This window comes from Macrotis lagotis, chromosome X (assembly GCF_037893015.1).
Source record: "Macrotis lagotis isolate mMagLag1 chromosome X, bilby.v1.9.chrom.fasta, whole genome shotgun sequence".
Classification (NCBI taxonomy): domain Eukaryota; kingdom Metazoa; phylum Chordata; class Mammalia; order Peramelemorphia; family Peramelidae; genus Macrotis; species Macrotis lagotis.
This window is the reverse complement of record NC_133666.1, coordinates 127,117,735-127,135,809: the sequence shown is the minus strand read 5'-3', so window position 1 is coordinate 127,135,809 and position 18,075 is coordinate 127,117,735. Positions and strand designations below refer to the sequence as shown.

The following is an 18,075-nucleotide window of genomic DNA, read 5'->3' as shown; positions in this document are numbered from 1 at the left end:
CATCAACATATCAAGCTCTTCATCTCTGCTTCTTGTAAGCCATGCATGCACATTAATCCCTTGCCTAGTTACCTTTATTTGACTTTTCTTCACTTACCAATTTTAGTTTTCCGTAGAGCTTCTTTATTTGTACATCTTGTTGAAATTTAGCTTTACCTGTATCACTTATTGTTTAGTCATTTTCAGTAGTATTCAACTCTCCATGGTGCCGTTTGAGGTTTTATTGGCACTGAAATGGTTTATTTCTTTTTCCAAATCATTTTACAGATAGGCAACTGAGGCAAAGAGATATAAGTTGACTTGCTCAGGATCACCCATCTTGTAAGTGCCTAAAGCCAGAACTGAATTCAGGAAGATCCTGACTCCAGGCCAGACACTCAATTCACCAAAGCCCCTAACTACTCTACCAAGACATTTTTATTGTTCTTCACGTTGGCCCTTTAAGGCCCTTTCTTATCCTTATTTAACTGGAGGAAAAAGTTTTCAAGATGATGAAGTGGGCAGCTAAGTGGATAAAGCACCAGCCCTGGAGTCAGAAGTACCTGGGTTCAAATCCGGTCTCAGACACTTAATAATTACCTAGCTGTGTGGCCTGGGGCAAGCCACTTAACCCCATTTGCCTTGCAAAAAACTGAATGAATGAATGAATGAATGAATGAATGAATGAATAAATAAAGTGATAAGGACTTGTCCACTGGGTTCTTCCTGTCTTGGGAATTTGGGAAATCTCTGTGCTAATCAGGCCTTTTTGGGGGAAAGAGTAAATCTCTTCAAAATTTTACTCCTCTGAAGTGACTGGTAGAGTGGAAAGAGCAACAAATTCTCAGAGGCCTAAATTCAAATCCCAGACTGCTACTTAATGCTTGTACAAATTGGAGTCTGATTGGACCTTATTTTCTTCATCTGTAAAAATGGAGGGAGTTCTATTTAAATAATCTCTAGAGTCCTTCCCACTTTTAAATGTTCTTATCCTAAATAGGTTGTCCTTCATTTAGCATTAACCTTGATTGTTGACCAAAGAAGTAGATGCCCAAGCAGTGAGCAATATTGGAATGCATTTTAGGCTCTGCAAGTTCAAGTTCTTGGATTCACATTGAGGAACATATTTCTCTTTTATGTGTTCTTTTAGATGAATAGATTATATTTTGGAACATTAATGTCCTGTAAATGTAAACTGTGAAAAACATTTATATCCTGTGTAAAACTACCTTTAAAAGCAGGTGTTCAGAAGAACTTAATGTAGTATTAAAAGTGGACTTTTAAGAATTTTATTTATTTAAGGCAATGGGGTTAAGTGACTTGCCCAAGGTCACACAGATAGGCAATTATTAAGTACCTGGATCCATATTTGAATTTAGGTCCCCCGATTCCAGAGCCAGTGCTCTATCCATTATACCACCTAGCTATCCCAAAAGTAGACATTTAAAAAAAAAATTTCTTTAGGTTTTTTTTTTTGTAAGGCAATGGGGTTAAGTGGTTTGCCCAATACCATACAAGCTAGGTAATTATTAAGTATCTGAGGCCGGATTTGAACTCAGGTACTCCTGACTCCAGGGCTGGTGCTCTATCCACTGTGCCAACTAGACGCCCCTTAAAAATTTTTTAAAAGTAGGTCTTTCAGGGTGGCTAGAGCACCAGCCCTGGAGTCAGGAGTACCTGAGTTCAAATCCGGCCTCAGACACTTAATAATTACTTAGCTGTGTGGCCTTGGGCAGGCCACTTAACCCCATTTGCTTTGCAAAAACCTAAAAAAAAAAGGTAGGTCTTTCCCATTTAACCAAGAGAATGCAATTATGCATATGGCAGTTGACTAAAAAGTTATTTGTTAAGGGAGAAAATATTAATGGCAGATTTGTTTAGTCATTTTCAATTATGTCTGACTTTTTCTTGACACCATTTGAAATTATCATAGCAGGGATCCTTGAATAGTTTGCAATTTCCTTCTCTAATTCATTTTTACAGATGAGGAAACAAGGCAAACAGGGTTAAGTGACTTGCTCAGGGAGCTAGTAAGTGTCTGAGGTCAGATTTGAATCAGGTATTCCTAACTCTAGGCCTAGCACTACTTAGCTGGTATATTGTTATATTGCTACATAACAATTATTTATATATCTGTATACATACATTCACACTCATTTCATCAAGAAGCTAAATTGATATGTTTCACATAGTTATGCATTTATAACCCGTATTAGACTTTTCTCTATCAGGGTAAAGAGGAAGAAAGGAAGGGGGAAAAAATGTGAAACTTAAAATATTACCAAAAATGATTGTTGAAAACTATCTTTGCTTGTAATTTTTGGGAAAAGAAATAATTTTAAAATTTAAAAAACAAAGGAATCTAAATTGAAATTCAGGTTCTATTGACAAAAAACAGAACTATTACTCCTTTGGGTTGGGGGGGAGCGTGGGGGTGTGTATGAAGTGGGGAAAGGAAATTATTTTAGTCCTATTTGATAACCAGGTGTCAAATTTGGGACTGCTCTCCTCATATTTCCTGGGGCATAAAAAATATTTCTTCAGGTGATGAAAGAACCTCTGTAGTGCATTTTATAAAGTTAAAGCTTTTCTAAAAGTTACCACATTTTGCAGTAAACTCAAGCTAGGGCTAGAAAAGACATATTCCTTTCAAAGAATAGTGGCTATTCAATCTAAAAGCATTTTTTTTTAGGTTTTTTTGCAAGGCAAATGGGGTTAAGTGGCTTGCCCAAGGCCACACAGCTAGGTAATTATTAAATGTCCGAGACCAGATTTGAACTCAGGTACTCCTGACTCCAGGGCTGGTGCTCTGTCCACTGCGCCACCTAGCCTCCCCATAAAAGCACTTTTTAAAATTAAAAAATAATCTCAACCAGAAGGCAAATATTCATTCAACAGTCCTACTGTAGACAAACTCCTCTTCCTCTCTCTCTCTCTCTCTCTCTCTCTCTCTCTCTCTCTCTCTCTCTCTCTCTGTCCATGCCTTCAAATATTGTAATCTAGAGTTAAACCAAATCTTAGAGGTAGAGGTCCTCTTAGCCCAACCTTTCATTTCACAGTTGAGAAAATTGCAACCTAGAGCTAATATGCCCATAGTCACACAGCCCATAAGTGTTAGAGGCAGGTGAGCCTAGTTTTTCATGACTACACCTAATTCTTGATTCTACCACATAACTTCTCATGATTGGGATGGTTTCAGATCAAAGTTATGTATCTAGCATACCTCTGCTTCCTTATTGGGAAGAAATATGTATTGAGATGAGTAAATATAAACTATCTACAAATACAAAACACAAAAGTAATTTCCAGTAAGGGAGGGTACTAGCAACTGGGAGGACCAGAAAGAGGCCTCAGAAGAGGCCTATGAGCTGACCTTGAAAGGAGCAAGGGATTCCATGAGAGGAGAATATTCTAGGCAACAATTGACTATCCCGCTAAGAAAGATACTGGTATCTAATTTTAAAATCAAGAATTTTTATTTTATTTTTATTTCTTGTTTAAAGTGATGTTTAAGAAAAATCTCTTCCACAATTCTTTTATCTCAGTGAGTTCGATAACTAGAAAAATATATACTAGTCAGCATTTCTATAGAGTTTTGAAGTTTGCAGAGCAGTTTATGTATATTCTCATTCCTCCTCAGTACAATCCTATGAGGTAAGTGTTATTATACCCATTTTACAGATGAGGAAACTGAAGCTGAGAAAGATTAAGTTATTTGCTCAAGGACACATAGCTTATAAATATCTGAGGCAAGATTTGAACATAGTCTTCCTGACTCTAAGCTGCACATTGTGTGCATAAATATGGGTGTGTAGAGATATATATGTCAGTGATTGTATATTCATTGATTTATATCTAAATCTAATATCACCTTTTTTACCCCCTTTACTTCTTTGTGTCTTAAGTATTTTGAATGGAGTTTTAAAAAGGAAAAGAAGTATATACTTCATTGCAAAGTAATATAACCAAGAAGGGTGTGGAGGTGAAAGGGAAGGGAAGGGAGAAAAGTTAAGGTGTAGTTTCTTCTTCCCCTATCCACTAATTAGGAGCAGATGGGGCAGTTAGGTGGCTCAGTAGATAGAGAACCGGTCTTGGAGTCAGGAGGACCTGAGTTCAAATGTAGCCACAGATACTTGTCATTTACTAGCTGTGTGACCCTGGCCAAGTCACTTATTGCCAATTGCCTCACTAATAAAATAAAATAAAATGAGTAGACACTGTAGATTTTCTTTTGTCTCCCTTCATCAAGGAGGTAACGTCTGGCCTGTTGCATAAGCTCCTTTTTTCTGGCACTGCCAAGGAAACCATAAGCAGGACTCAAAATTCCAAAAACTTCCTAGGAGCTTTTTAGGGGTGAATTAATTAAATGTTTAACCAAATATAGCAAGCTAATTTTTAAGTTGATAATTTTGTATGGCCCACGGATGTTATAAATATCCAAATGATCATTGGCAGAAAAAATATTCTCCCCCACCCCGTCCTACCATATACTCTCTTAGTACTCTCTTCCCCTCTCACTTGGCTTCAAGTATCATCTTTGAAGAAATTGAATTCCCAAACTTAGTTTTCTAGTCTTTCATTGGGATTTTAAGCTGTTACTTGAGTTCAAATCTAGTCTCAGAAACTTACTGTGTGACCCTGGGCAAGTCACCTAACCTCTTTCTGCTTCAGTTTCCTTGTCTGTAAAATGGGGATAATATTGCACCTACCTTACGATATTGTTGAGAGGAGCAACTGAGAGGCTATTTATAAAGTACTTAGTATATAATAAATAGGTGCTATATAAATGTTAACTATTATCATTGATGATGTTATTAATGGAAAGTTGGCTTAAATCTGACCAGTAGGCTATGGGTTCTCAAGCCCGGAGTCAACTTTGACCCTTCCCTCTCCCTCAGATGATCATAGCTGAGTTGTCAAATCTTATTAATTCTGTATCCACTTACTCCTTTCTCCCCACTCACAAAGTAGTCACCTTAGTTCTGGCCCTCATCACCTTTCTTTTTTTTTTTAATTTATTTTTATTAAAGATATTATTTGAGTTTTACAATTTCCCCCCAATCTTAACTTCCCTCCCCCCCACCCAAATCTGTCAGTCTTTACCCCCATCGCCTTTCATTTGTACTATTGCAACACTTTTTTTAATTGGACTCCCAGTTTCCAGTATCTCCTCTTATCCATCCTCCACAAAACTGAACAAAATAATCTTCCTAAAGTGAAAGCCTGACTTTGTCACTTCTGTCCTCAAGAATCTTCAGTGGCTCTCTCTTTCCTTCAGAATAAAATACAGACTCTTAGTTTGACCTTTAAAACCTTTCACACTTTGGCTTTAGTTGACATTTCCAGATTCATTTCCCATTGCTCCCCCATGGGCATGATATATTCCAGTCAAATTGGCCTATTTATTGTTCCTTGAACTTAGCACTACCTCCAAGACTTAGAATGCACATCATCATTATCTCTGCCTCTTCAAGTCCCTAGATTTCTTTAAGGAGCACCATGGATCTTCTCTCCTATCAGCCATTTCTTATTGCACTCTATCCCTCCTCAAATTATCTTGCATTTACATCTCTGTTCATTTATATTCTCCTTAAGAGCCAGGCTATATTTTGTATTTAGCCTCACATTTGGCACTTTACCTTATGTAGGCTGCTTGGTAGATGTTTGCTGAATTAAGTTGAATGTTAGAAGTAATAGGTTTTGTGTTACCTTTTTTGTTGTTTTTTTTTTGTTTGCTAACTTTGGTATTGCATTTGATCACTCATCTTTTAAAACATTTTCTGATATTTGAGGATAAAGGAAAACCTTTTTTTCATGATATCATTAAAAAGAACTCTCCCAACTAAATTTTATGTAGCACATCCATCATTTGGAAAAAATTTCAATAGCATCTTTTAAGAGGCTTACGTTTTAGTAGATGTGCTATTTCTGTACTTCTATGAATCACAATAAATGCCTAGGGTTATGCAATACAGTTAATAAGTTATATAAAGTCAAAATACTGTTTACTATAGAGATATTATTTCATTTTAATGTTTATATTTTAATGAAACTCATTTACCTCTTCCAGTAACAGGCAAAAAAAAGTGCTGTTTCTGTGTGTATTCGTAAATTGAGAAATTGTTTTTCTGATCTGGAAGTTAATGGGGAAATTAATTCATGTTTCAAGTAACTATCAGTTGAATTTTAGGGTTTGGTAGGGAAAAATGGGGTCCTTTTAGTCTAGAGACAAAACCTGGAATTAGAGACAGGACAAAGCATTTGTGTGTCCTTAGCAAAGCTTGAAAGAAGTGAAGACTTGGGCCTTCATTGTAACATAAGGAACTAAAAGGCAGAATGACCTAGTAAATAGAACACTGGACTTGAAAGTTAGAAAGACCTGGGACCAAATCTCACCTCAGTTAACTTATTAACTGTGCTGTTTCTCCAAGCAAGTCACTTAAATTTTTGAGTCTCAATTTCTTCATCTGTAAAATAGGGATGATAGTATCTATTCCGAGCCTCAAACAAGGAAAACTATATAAATCATAATTTATAGATATATAAATTAAGCCATCATTTTTTATCATAAATAATACTTATGTAACATCAAAAGCAGAATTTGAGGCATTTAAAATATGCTCATTTAGTTTTTAAAATCTAGCATTGTGCTCCTTCTGCCTTTGCTTGCTTCATAGCTCCTATGACCTGTCAGTCCTTTTTTCTCTCTAGGACTAAGAAGTCCTTTAAAGAAGGACTAAGAAATACTCCCAAGATTTTATGGTGTCTGAATAACTGTTCCTTAAGGACTACTAAGGACCTTAACTCTATTTCTCTTGTTCTTTATCTGCAAAAGGATGAAACTAACTAATCTGTCCCTGGCATGGAAAGAGCAATAATTGTGTTCAAAAATTTAAAATAAAAAATACTGTGCCATTATGGCTAAATTATTCCATCCGTTATAAAAATTACTTGGAGCTAACTTCCATCACTAAAGCAGAAAGTGATTTGGGTATTTGATGCAAAGAATTAGATTTTCCCTGTACTGAAAAAGAAAACCAAACTCATCCATTAGAAAATTTTTTTTGTAAAACATAATCATCTATGGATCAGTATACATTTGTTTCTTATTCGTTTATTAAATTCATGTTCAAGAGGTAAATCTTAATATAATATTTCATTGTTCTCCAGTCAAATGAGATAGTCTAAGGATGTAGCTGTCAACAACAAATAGGTCAGCAGCAGCAAAGACAGAAAGAAAACAAGAATTACTCCAAAGGCAATAACTTCAACAGGTGAAATTACTCCAATTTATAATAACCAGCCTCTGGCAAAGACAGCAGGAGGCACATGATCTAGCTATCTTTATCTCTGGAAGCCCAGGGAAGAATTGGATGTGTTTAAAGAAATGAAAGCAGGGAAAGTACAGATCATACAAAGTAGAACAATGAGCCATTCATATGTTTGATCCAGAATTTAACAGTCAGGAACATTTATTAGAGCTGAAGACAAAACATAAATTACCTGGAGAACAGTCTTCCAAAGCCGATAGAGTTAGAGAGAGGAAATGTTCAGTTCTGTGGAGGTGGGGAGGAGGGACAGGAGTGAAATGCCAAAATAAAAAAAAAAAAGTTCTTCTAACATTTATTTGCACAGAAGATAATTATCTCCCTCTTCCTAAGCCACAGGCTATTGATCTACTGAGGATATTGGAAAAACAGATAGGTCAGAATTTAGTCTGAGCACTGGAGCCTACAGTTTATAGTTCTCTAGAAATTTTCAAAGCCTGTATTCTCCAAAAATCTAACATTTATTTCTCCCTGCACACACAGGCACAATCCAAATTCTTAATTTTAAGAGAAAATGCTGCAACATGGAAGGAATCACAAAAACAAATCCTCAGTGAATTAAAAGTCTCTCCTACCAAGAATGGATTCAGAACTTTAGAGCTAGAAGAGGCCTAAGAAATCATTTAGTCCAATCCCCTTGTATGAGGCCAGAGGAATTAAGAGACCTACTCAGGGTCACACAGTTAAGAAGTGGAAGAGCCAGTGTCTTCTAAGTCCAAATCTAGCATTCTTTCCATTGCATATGGTAGAATGTTTGTTCTTGAATCTGCTCACCTGGAAAATATTGTCACCTGCCCTAAGGGTAGTGGTGCTGCCAAGGCTAAAAAAATCTGACTCAGTCTCAAAAGTTCTTAGAATTCATTCTCTTTCTCTCTCTCTCTCTCTCCCTCCCCCTCCCCCTCCCCCCCCCTCCCCCTCCCCCTCTCCCACTCCAATTGGGTGTAAGGCATGGAAAATCCAGGGACATTAGAATCAATGAAGAAGGCAGTGGATAAAGCACCAGCCCTGGAGTCAGGAGTACCTGGGTTCAAATCTGGTCTCAGACACTTAATAATTACCTAGCTGTGTGGCCTTGGCCAAGCCACTTAACTCCATCTGCCTTGCAAAAAACCTAAAAAAAAAAAGAATCAATGAAGAAGCAGAACAAAGGGGAGGAAGTAGGCAGGTAACTGATTTTCCTCTAGTAATTGTGAAATGAATGAAAATGAGAAAAGGTTTGTTTATGAGATCATAACTCTGGAGCAGCAAGAGACTCCAGGAACCCTCTAGTCTAAATCCCTTGTTTTACACATAATGAAACTGAACTCAGGAAGTTTAAGTGATGTGTCCAGTGTCATCAGAGATAGGCATTAAGTGCAGATCCTTTGACTCACTAGTCACTACTCTTTATACAGGTCCTATATAGACATTTCAGTACCTCTTGTGGGTTTTTTCCCTTTAAAAAATTATCCTGACATCATTCCCACAGGTCAGTATTTCAAAGGACATGTTTGCTTTGACCATGAATGACTTGTGAGGTTTTTTTTTTTAAGTATCTCTTGGTCACAAGCACACAATCAGCACGTGACAGTTAATCAATGTTCACATCTTAATGCTGTGAAAAAGAATACTTGTTTGAGTTAACCTTTTTGTGTAGGCCTAGCAAATACTGCCTCAAAACAACACCTTATTAAAGTTAAGAAAACATAAGACTTTTATATTTTTACATCACCTGCTTATCCTAATCTATTCTTCCCTTTCCTAGAGAACCATCCCTATAATTTAAAGTAAAAAGAGAGTGTGTTCAAGAAAACTAAAAAACATATTATCCAAATACAACATTGTATGCAGAGAGCTATAACTATGGTGCCCACTTCTGTGAATATAGAAAAGGGGAAATATCTTCTCATATCTGTTCTTTAGGATCACTACTTTCCATTGCCCTTGTTTTGTTTATGTTGTTTTTTTCCACTCATATTATTGTAGTTATTGTTTGTATTGTTTTCCTGGTTCTGTTTATTTCATTTTGTATCAATTCATATAATCCTCCCCATCTTATAACATATTCTTCGTGTTTATCATTTCCTTATAGATTAGTAATACTCCATTGCATTCATATATCAATTTTTTTCATCATTCTTCCATCAGTAACCAGCACTACTTTGTTCAAGCAGTGCTATAAATTTTTTGTTACATAGGACATTTATTTTATCATTGAGCTCCTTGGGGTGTGAGACATAAGACTTTCTATATGTACTAGTAACTTCAGATTGGCATTAAACATAAAAATGGTTTCCAGGGACTGACTACACAGATATGGGCAAATCACCAGGTCTTCCTGCAGGCTTGCCTAGAGACTTAGATATAATGATACCCTTCTGACAGGGATTTTGTGAGAATGTGCATGAAGAATTTTGAGATTGCCCAGATGAAAGACACTCCATAAATGCAAAGTGTTATTATTATTTATTAGTTTAAGGAGACCCAGTGATGTAGCACGGTTATAGAAGAAAGGAAGGAAAAGGAGTTTATTACGTGTTTACTAGGCTAAGTGCTGAGAATATAAATGCAAACGCCACCCCCCCCAAAAAAAATTGGCAACATTTACCCTTCAAGAGATTACGTTGTAATAAAGGAAAATAAAAAACAAAACAAAGCTGAAAGGGGTGAAGGAATGGGTAGGGAGGAAGATGAAGGTATCTTATTGGAGGGAATATCCATACTAATGATATCATTTTTGGTGCCACAATTTAAGAAGGGAATTGATCATCGGGAGAATGTCTAAAGGAAGGTAACCAAGAAGGTAAAGGACTTTAAACCCACAGGGATTGGTTGGAGAAATCACAGAAACTTGGTCCAAAGAAAACAAGACTTGGGAGCTGTAGAAAGAAAGTGATAACTTGGGGTGCCTAGGTGGCGTAGTGGATCAAGCACTGGCCCGGAGTCAGGAGTACCTGGGTTCAAATCCGGTCTCAGACACTTAATAATTACCTAGCTGTGTGGCCTTGGGTAAGCCACTTAACCCCGTTTGCCTTACCAAAAAAAAAACTAAAAAAAAAAAAGGAAGTAATAACTCTCTTCAAGTATTTGAAGAGTTATCCTAGAAAAGAGGGATTTGAGATTTGTTTGGTTTCACTTCAGAGTGTCAAATAAAGAGGAGAAGATGGAATCAGAACTGTCCTAAAGCGGAATGGGCAGCATTAAGACCTGGTGCTTCCACCTCCATGGAGGTCTTTGAATAGAAGCTGGAATAAGCACTTCTCCAAATGTGATGGTGGGGATTCTTTTCATGTCTAGTTTGGACTAAACAGGGGAATGGAATTAAAGACTTATAAAATACTTTACTACAAGCCAACTGTGCTTAGGATATTACAAAAATTATCTCATTTGATCCTGATAACCCTGTGAGACAGGTACTATTATTATTCCTATTTTACACTTGAGAAAACTGAGGCAGAGGTAAAATGACTTGCCAAGGGTCACACAGTTAGTAAGTGTCAGAGGCTGTTCACTGTGCCACCTAGCTACCTCTAAAGATGGTCACTTAAGGCCCTTTCAGCTCTCAAGTTCTGTGAAATTCCACCAATCCCTGGCAGAATATAAGAGTGATGTATAGGAGAGATTATAATAATAGTACCTGATATAGGAAATAAGATTTTCAAAATAACTCAATTTTCCAGATAACTGAACACAAGACTTCTGGAACTTGTACAGTTTCTTTTTTGGCTACTCAGAGGACTTTTTTTTTTTTTTTTTTGCTTTTCATCCCTAACCCCTCTGCCACCTGAGCCTATTTTTCAGTTGTTTTCTGACAAATTATGTTTTGTTATATGTTAGTTCTTAATGATGGGGAGATTAGTGAATATGTTGATCTCTGAGCTACTGAAGGAATAATTTTAATCCAGCAACATCTGATAAGCCCCTTAGAATATGTGAGGGGCCAGCAAGCTCCCTAACAAGAAGCACACCAACCCATGCAAGAAAAATGGAGATGGTTAAATAAAACCTCAGTGTCCTATCAGCATCTGGATCAAGCCTATGAATGTCCCTTCTCTTCCAGCCTAGGCAAGAACTTTCTTTAAACCTAAAGTAAATATGTGGGTAAAGAAATTGCCTAAGATATTTTTTTTAAGTTGAATGACGTCCAAAAAATGAATTCGGTTCCTCGTAGGGAGCAGTACAAACGGAAATAAAATGCATTATTTATTTGAAGGACTGGGTATGATGTAAAATTTGCCATGCCCTGAACCACCTACCTTCTCGAAATCTCTTTGCTCTTTAAAAGTTTGATTTGGCTTTGAATAAACTTTTCAAATCTGAGGGTACAATAGCAAACTTCCTTCTAATCTGAGGACATTTCTGAATTTAAGGGTTTAACTATAAGGTTACTTGTAGAAAGTATGATGTGTTGTGAACCTTCCATCTTCCTTCATTTGGTTTATCAGTTATCTAAACTTTAATAAGGTTTTTTAATCCTGATTTGATCCTGATTAACCCTGTGAGACAGGTACTTTTTCTTTCCCTTCCCTGCTTTTGGAAGAATGAATTAAAAAAATATAGGAATCAAGGCAGCTAGGTGGTGCTGTGGATAGAGCACTCACCCTGGTGTCAGGAGTACCTGAGTTCAAATCCAGCCTCAGACACTTAATAATTGCCTAGCTGTATGACCTTGGACAAGTCATTTAGCCCCATTGCCCTGCAAAAACCAAAAAAATATAGGAATCACTAAAGGAAATAACAGCTGAGCTTGTTAGAAAGACCCAGGTTCAGATGCCACTTGTAACCTAAAGTTATGAGATCCTACACAAGCCATTGTAATCTATCTGTTCCATAAACAACTCCTTAGCATTTATATACATTGTCACAGGTGGTGATGACTTGAGAGTTCCCCATCAGGATAATAATGATAATGTTGTCATGGCTTTCAGGGAGGCGATACCATGATGAGCATGTGAATTGGATTTGAGTGAGGGGGTTATGCTAAGTCACCAGCCTCACTTTCTCCTCTAGATTCACCTGGGTCCCGTGGCCAGATGTGAATCAGGACGACTGGAGATGGCCCCGGATGTGAGACAATTTGGGGTTATGTGACTTACCCAAGGTCACACAGGTAGTAAGCTAGATTCAAACTCCTGTCCTCCTGATTCCAAAGCCAGTGCTTTATCTACTGTGCCAGCTAGCTAGGAATTCCCATACCAACTAACTAAATCCTAGTTCTCATGTCTCAACTTATTGTCAGTATGTCTTATATTCAGCCTCTCCATCATCACTACCCTAGTTAGGACCTCATTATTTTCTGGTGGCTCCCTACTGCCTACTAAATAAAATGTAATCTTCTTAGCATTGCCATTCTAGGAACTTTGGAAGCTGGCTCCCATCCACTTCCGCAACCTTGTTTCACACTGCTTTTTTTAGACTGTAGCCAAAGTAAAATTATTCTGAGCATTCCCTATCTTTGAGCTTTTGCTCACCTCTCATCTGATGAGATGAGAGCTAAAACTCCTGCCTTCTTTGATTCTTCCCACTAAACGTGATATCAGCAATCTCCCTCCTCTGAACTTGTACCTTGCTTTTGTATTCAGTTCAGCAAACATTTTAACCATATAATTTTGCACTGAGGATTCAGAGACAAAAAAGAATGACCCATGTCGGCAAGATGCAAAATGTAGGAAGCATAATAATTGCTGACATTGATGTAATATTTTAAAGTTTGTTCAAATGCTTTACAATTTATTCATTTAATCCTCACAGCAATCCTGAAGTTACTATACATTAGATATTATTTCCCTTTTATAGAAGAGGAAACCGGGGCTCAAAAGGGTTTAAGTGCCTATGATCTCACAACTATTAGGTGTCAAAGGTAACAATAACTAAATATAAGATTTGGGCAGCTAGAGAACCCAGCAGGTAGAGCACCAGCCCTGAAGTCAGGAGGACCTGAATTCAAAATCTGATCTCAGACATTGACTCGCTCTGTGACCTTGGGCATGTCATTAATCTTGACTGCCTTGGATCCAGAATCATCTCCAGGCATCCTAATCCATATCTGGCCACAGGACCCAGATGGTTCCAGAAGAGAAAGTGAGGTGACTTAACAGTGACACTTCATTCAAATCCAATTCATATGCTTGTCATGGCATCACCTCCCTAAGTCATAGTCTTCTTTGAATATGAAGGACAAACATCATTAAATAAAAGATAATTTGAGGAAAAAAGAAAGAGAATTAGCAAATGAGAGAATCAGGAAAGGTTTCTGTAGGAGATAACACTTGAGCCTGAACCCTGAAGAAAAGTACTCCTTACTGCCAGTGCCTTCCATTTGAGGTTACCTCAGACTTATCCTGCCTGTTTTATTTGTATATTATTAGGGGCTTATGTTTTCTTTCCTCTATGAACTTCTTGAGGGCAAGGACTATTGCCTTTTGAGTCCTTAGCATGTTGTTTGATGCATTATGTTCACTTAGCAAATGTTTGTTGATATCTAAGAGACTGAGGTGAAAAGGATCTCAGACATTGGAAGTGGGGATGACAGCTATGTAGAAACAAAGATGAAAAATGGAATGTAGTAGGCCAATTTGGCTGGAATATAGAGTACATGAAAAGTAATATGAAATATCTGTACTATATAAAATTGTAGCTAAATTGTGAACAGCTTTAAACATTAGTTTTTGTTTTGATGAGAATTCTGTATTTTTAAGTAGGAGAATGACAGGTGCCTTAGGAATCAATATACTTTTTTAGTATTCATTTATATGTTTCATGCAGGAATTATGAATAGGTGAATATTAACTGATTATTTTGGCAACTGTATGAAGCATTGATTGAAGAGGGTCTTTCCTAAGATACCAAATAGGAAACTAATTTCAATTGTCTTAGAGATCAGTCTAAGCCAGAGAAGAAGAAAAGATACAAAAGTTTACAATATATTTTTGAATGAATAAACAGATGCATTGGACCTTTGGTTAAAACATTTCCCAGATGTCTCTGAATTACTATATTCCAAATCCAACTTATCCACTCAGATTTCAGAAAAAAGGAATAATCCAAGATCCTGTTTGTAGAATTGCTCTTAGATAACATCTCCAGTCTCTGCCCCATTTTGGGGTAAGAAAGACATTGTCGGTGTACCTGGATGGGTACAGTTATAAAAAGTTACTGACCTCAGTTTTCATGTTAATTCATTGATATACATGCTTATAATGGAAGAGTTAATTAACATTCGGACTCATTTAAACTTGCTTTCATTTTATTGGATTCAATCTAAAGAAAGAGAAGGAAAAACCTGCCATTCCAAAATCTAAGGAAGTGATGATTTCTTTCACTTAAGTTAGTTGTACCATATCATAGGAAGCTCCAAGTTAAGTGATTTACATGATATTGGAGACACTAATGTAACCTCTCCCCAAATAAAGTTTGAGAGTGCTATGTGATGGGACAACACTGCCATCTCCTGGACACTTATGTGAATAACATGAAGAATCCTGAGTAAGTATGTGATTAGAAAAAGGCAAAAAAGTAATTTTGGGACTTTACATACATGCACACGCACATACACACACACACACACCTCCATACATACACACAGATAGGTGCATATGTATATATACACATTTATGTGTAAAATGCAGAAATTTGTTTTGCTTGGCTATACATTTTGGATGAGTTTTATTTTTGTAGCTTCATTGGTGGAAGGGAGAGAGTTTGGACCTGAAAATAAAATAAAATTGATTTTTTAAGTGTATATGCACATACATATTAACACAGACACATAATTAGAATTTAAAAGACCTTATAGATTATCTAGACCAATCACTTCATTTCATTGAGTGCCCTTTTTAATTGATCTTTTTTTTATTAAAGCAGGACTATAATTAGCTCTAAATGTCATAAAAAGAACCCTTTGTTGGAAATGGGAAAGTTGAAGAGCCTGAACATTAATTCCCATGGGAGAAAAGTTGCCAGGATACCACTGAGGTTTACAGTTGGAGTAACCCTTTGAAACCCCATGCCACCCCCCCCAAGAAGATCACTTGATAGCTTTAGTTTGGCACTTAAGTTATCAAGAATAAAATATGAAGAACTTTAAATATTAATTTCATTTTTAATGAGAAGGCTGTATATTATAAAGATAATAAATAATTACTAAAGATTATTAAGTCAGAAAATGACTTGTGCCTTAAGAATTAAATCTGTATACTTTTTTAGTGTTCATATTTCATTTTCATTTCAAGAATTTGAAGTAGGGAAATATCAATTGGACAGATTTATACCATGGGATGATTCTTTTGGCAGTGTGTAAAGGATGCATTGAAGAAGAAAATCTAGCCACCAAGATACCAAATAGGAAGCTATTAAAATAATCCATCCATCTGTCTCTTCACAGGAATTTGGCCTCTAAAAAGCTTGAATACAAGCTAAACCTATACTCCCCACTACCAAATAATTAGAAAAACATAAACAACCTTCATGTTTGAGCCAGAAGGCAGCTTAAGCATCATATAGTCTGTCTATCTGTGTGTCTGTCCATCTCTCTCTCTCTCTCTCTCTCTTGCGTGCGCACACACACACACACACACACATGGAGAAGCTGTGTGTGCATGTGTGCACACGCGTGTTTTGGAAGAGATTTCTACAGCTATTTAGTCCAATCTATACTCAAAAGGATTCTCCAATGTAACACAGCCTGCACGTAATGATTCTACCTCCAGACTGTCAAGAACTTTAGAGATCCTGACTTGGCTATCTCCCTGCTGTGCGATCTAAAGAAATTTATGAATTAACATATATGTCTTTATCCTTTATCCTTTACCTTGAAGAAATTCCCTCTTAAAGAACTGAGAGGTTGTGACTTGCAAAAAAGTAAGGGCTATATTAATGTTATCATCAGTTATCATATTTTTAAATTATCTTTATTGTCACAAAAATTATTACCTAAATTATAACACAATAAGTATGTATCAAAGTAGAACTTGAACCTAGGCTCTGAGGCTAACTCTGGATCCATTCTACATCACTGCCTCTATGTGTATCCAGATCATTATCAAAAGTGCTAAACAGCACAAGATCTGGCATAATTCCTTGGAATACTCCATAGTTGACATTGATCCATTAATCACTACTCTCTGTAAGTCCAGCCATTCAACCCATTCTGCACTTGTCTAACTGTAATATCTAGTCCACATCTCACGCTTTTTTTTTTTGGTTTTTGCAAGGCCGTGGGGTTAGGTGACTTGTCCAAGGTCACACAGCTAGATAATTATTAGTCTAAGGTTGAATTTGAACTCGGGTCCTCCTGACTCCAGGGGTGGGTGCTCTATACTGTGCCACCTAACTGCTCCTGTCCACATCTCTCAATATGTTCCATAAGACTATCAGATACTTTATTAAAAGCCTTGCTAAAATCTAGGTCAACCAGATGGCATTTCCATGGCATTTCCTTCCTCAGCAGATTCAGTAATCCTACCAAAAAAAAAGAAAATGAGGTTATTCTGGCATGATCTGTTCTTGATGGAGCCATACTAGGTCTCTATAATAATCACTGCTTCCTTTCTAGGTATTCATTATTTAATAAAAAAAATTTTCCAGGGATCTAAGTCAAACTCACTTATTCTCTTCCCTTTCTTGCAAAGCAGGACATTTGCTCTTCAACAACCTTGTGGTACTTCTTCTATGTTCCATAATCTTTCATATGTGACTAGCAATGAATCAGCAATCATATCTGCCATTTGATAGCAGAGGATGTAGTAACTTGAATTCATTAAGAATAAGAGGGGCAGCTAGGTGGTGCAGTGGATAGAGCACCCACTCTGGAGTCAGGAGGACCTGAGTTCAAATGTGACCTCAGACAATTAATAATTGCCTAGCTGTGTGACCTTGAACAAGTCACTTAATTCCATTGCCTTGCCAAAAAAAAATCTAAGAATATGAAAGAAGTGCTTTCTTACAATCTCAGTGTTTTAAGAATTTCTCAGCTGATAATGACAATCAATACCTATTAATCATTTCTGTTGTCATTCCCAATACAAAGGTCATTTTTGAAAGAGAAAGAAAGATTAGAACAAGCAGTTAGACCTTTTCTTTTGTGGTCAGTTATTTTCCTGTCCCCTCTTATGAATTTCCTTTTTTCCTCTTCTTTTATCCTCTTCTGCCAATATAATTTTTAAAAATAAAAAACCTTTTATTGTCCTTAGCTTCTATCACCAGCCTCAACTCATTCTGAGTTTTAGAACTCTTAACTGCATTTTTATAAGACTTTTATGAATATAAAAGTCCTCTTTACTGGCCTTGTTTCCATCTTCTATGAATTACTTTTGAAAATCTAAGTTGGTTGGTGAGTCTCCTGTGCATCCATATCTGTTTCTCTCTTTTTTTGACATTTTCTTCTATTTTATTTTACAAATATTTACAGATTACTCCTTCTTGAGTGGTTTGGTCTAACAAAATAAAAGTTAAGTAAAACTGTTAATTGTTACCTTAACTAAAGGTTAGAGCAACATTTCATATCTACAGCACTTCTTCCTCGCTCATTTTTTTATTTATTTTATTTATTTATTTAAGACAGTGGGGTTAAGTGACTTGCCCAAGTCCTCCTGACTCCAAAGCCAGTGCTCTATCCATTGCACCACCTCAATGCACTCTTTTTTTTTAATTTTATATAAGACAGTGGGGTTAAGTGACTTGCCCAAGGCCACACAGCTAAGTAATTTTAAGTGTCTGAGTTCAGATTTGAACTCAGGTACTCCTGAATCCAGGGCCAGTGCTCTATCCACTGTGTCACCTAGCTGCCCCT

At 36.7% G+C, this 18,075-nt stretch overlaps 1 protein-coding gene across 3 annotated transcripts in view; it reads left to right on the top strand.

Moving 5' to 3' along the window:
• The window catches only part of LOC141502397 (BAR/IMD domain-containing adapter protein 2-like 1), a 37,289-nt gene that overhangs the window by 11,948 nt on the left and 7,266 nt on the right, over nt 1–18,075 (top strand). The window lies entirely within an intron of this gene.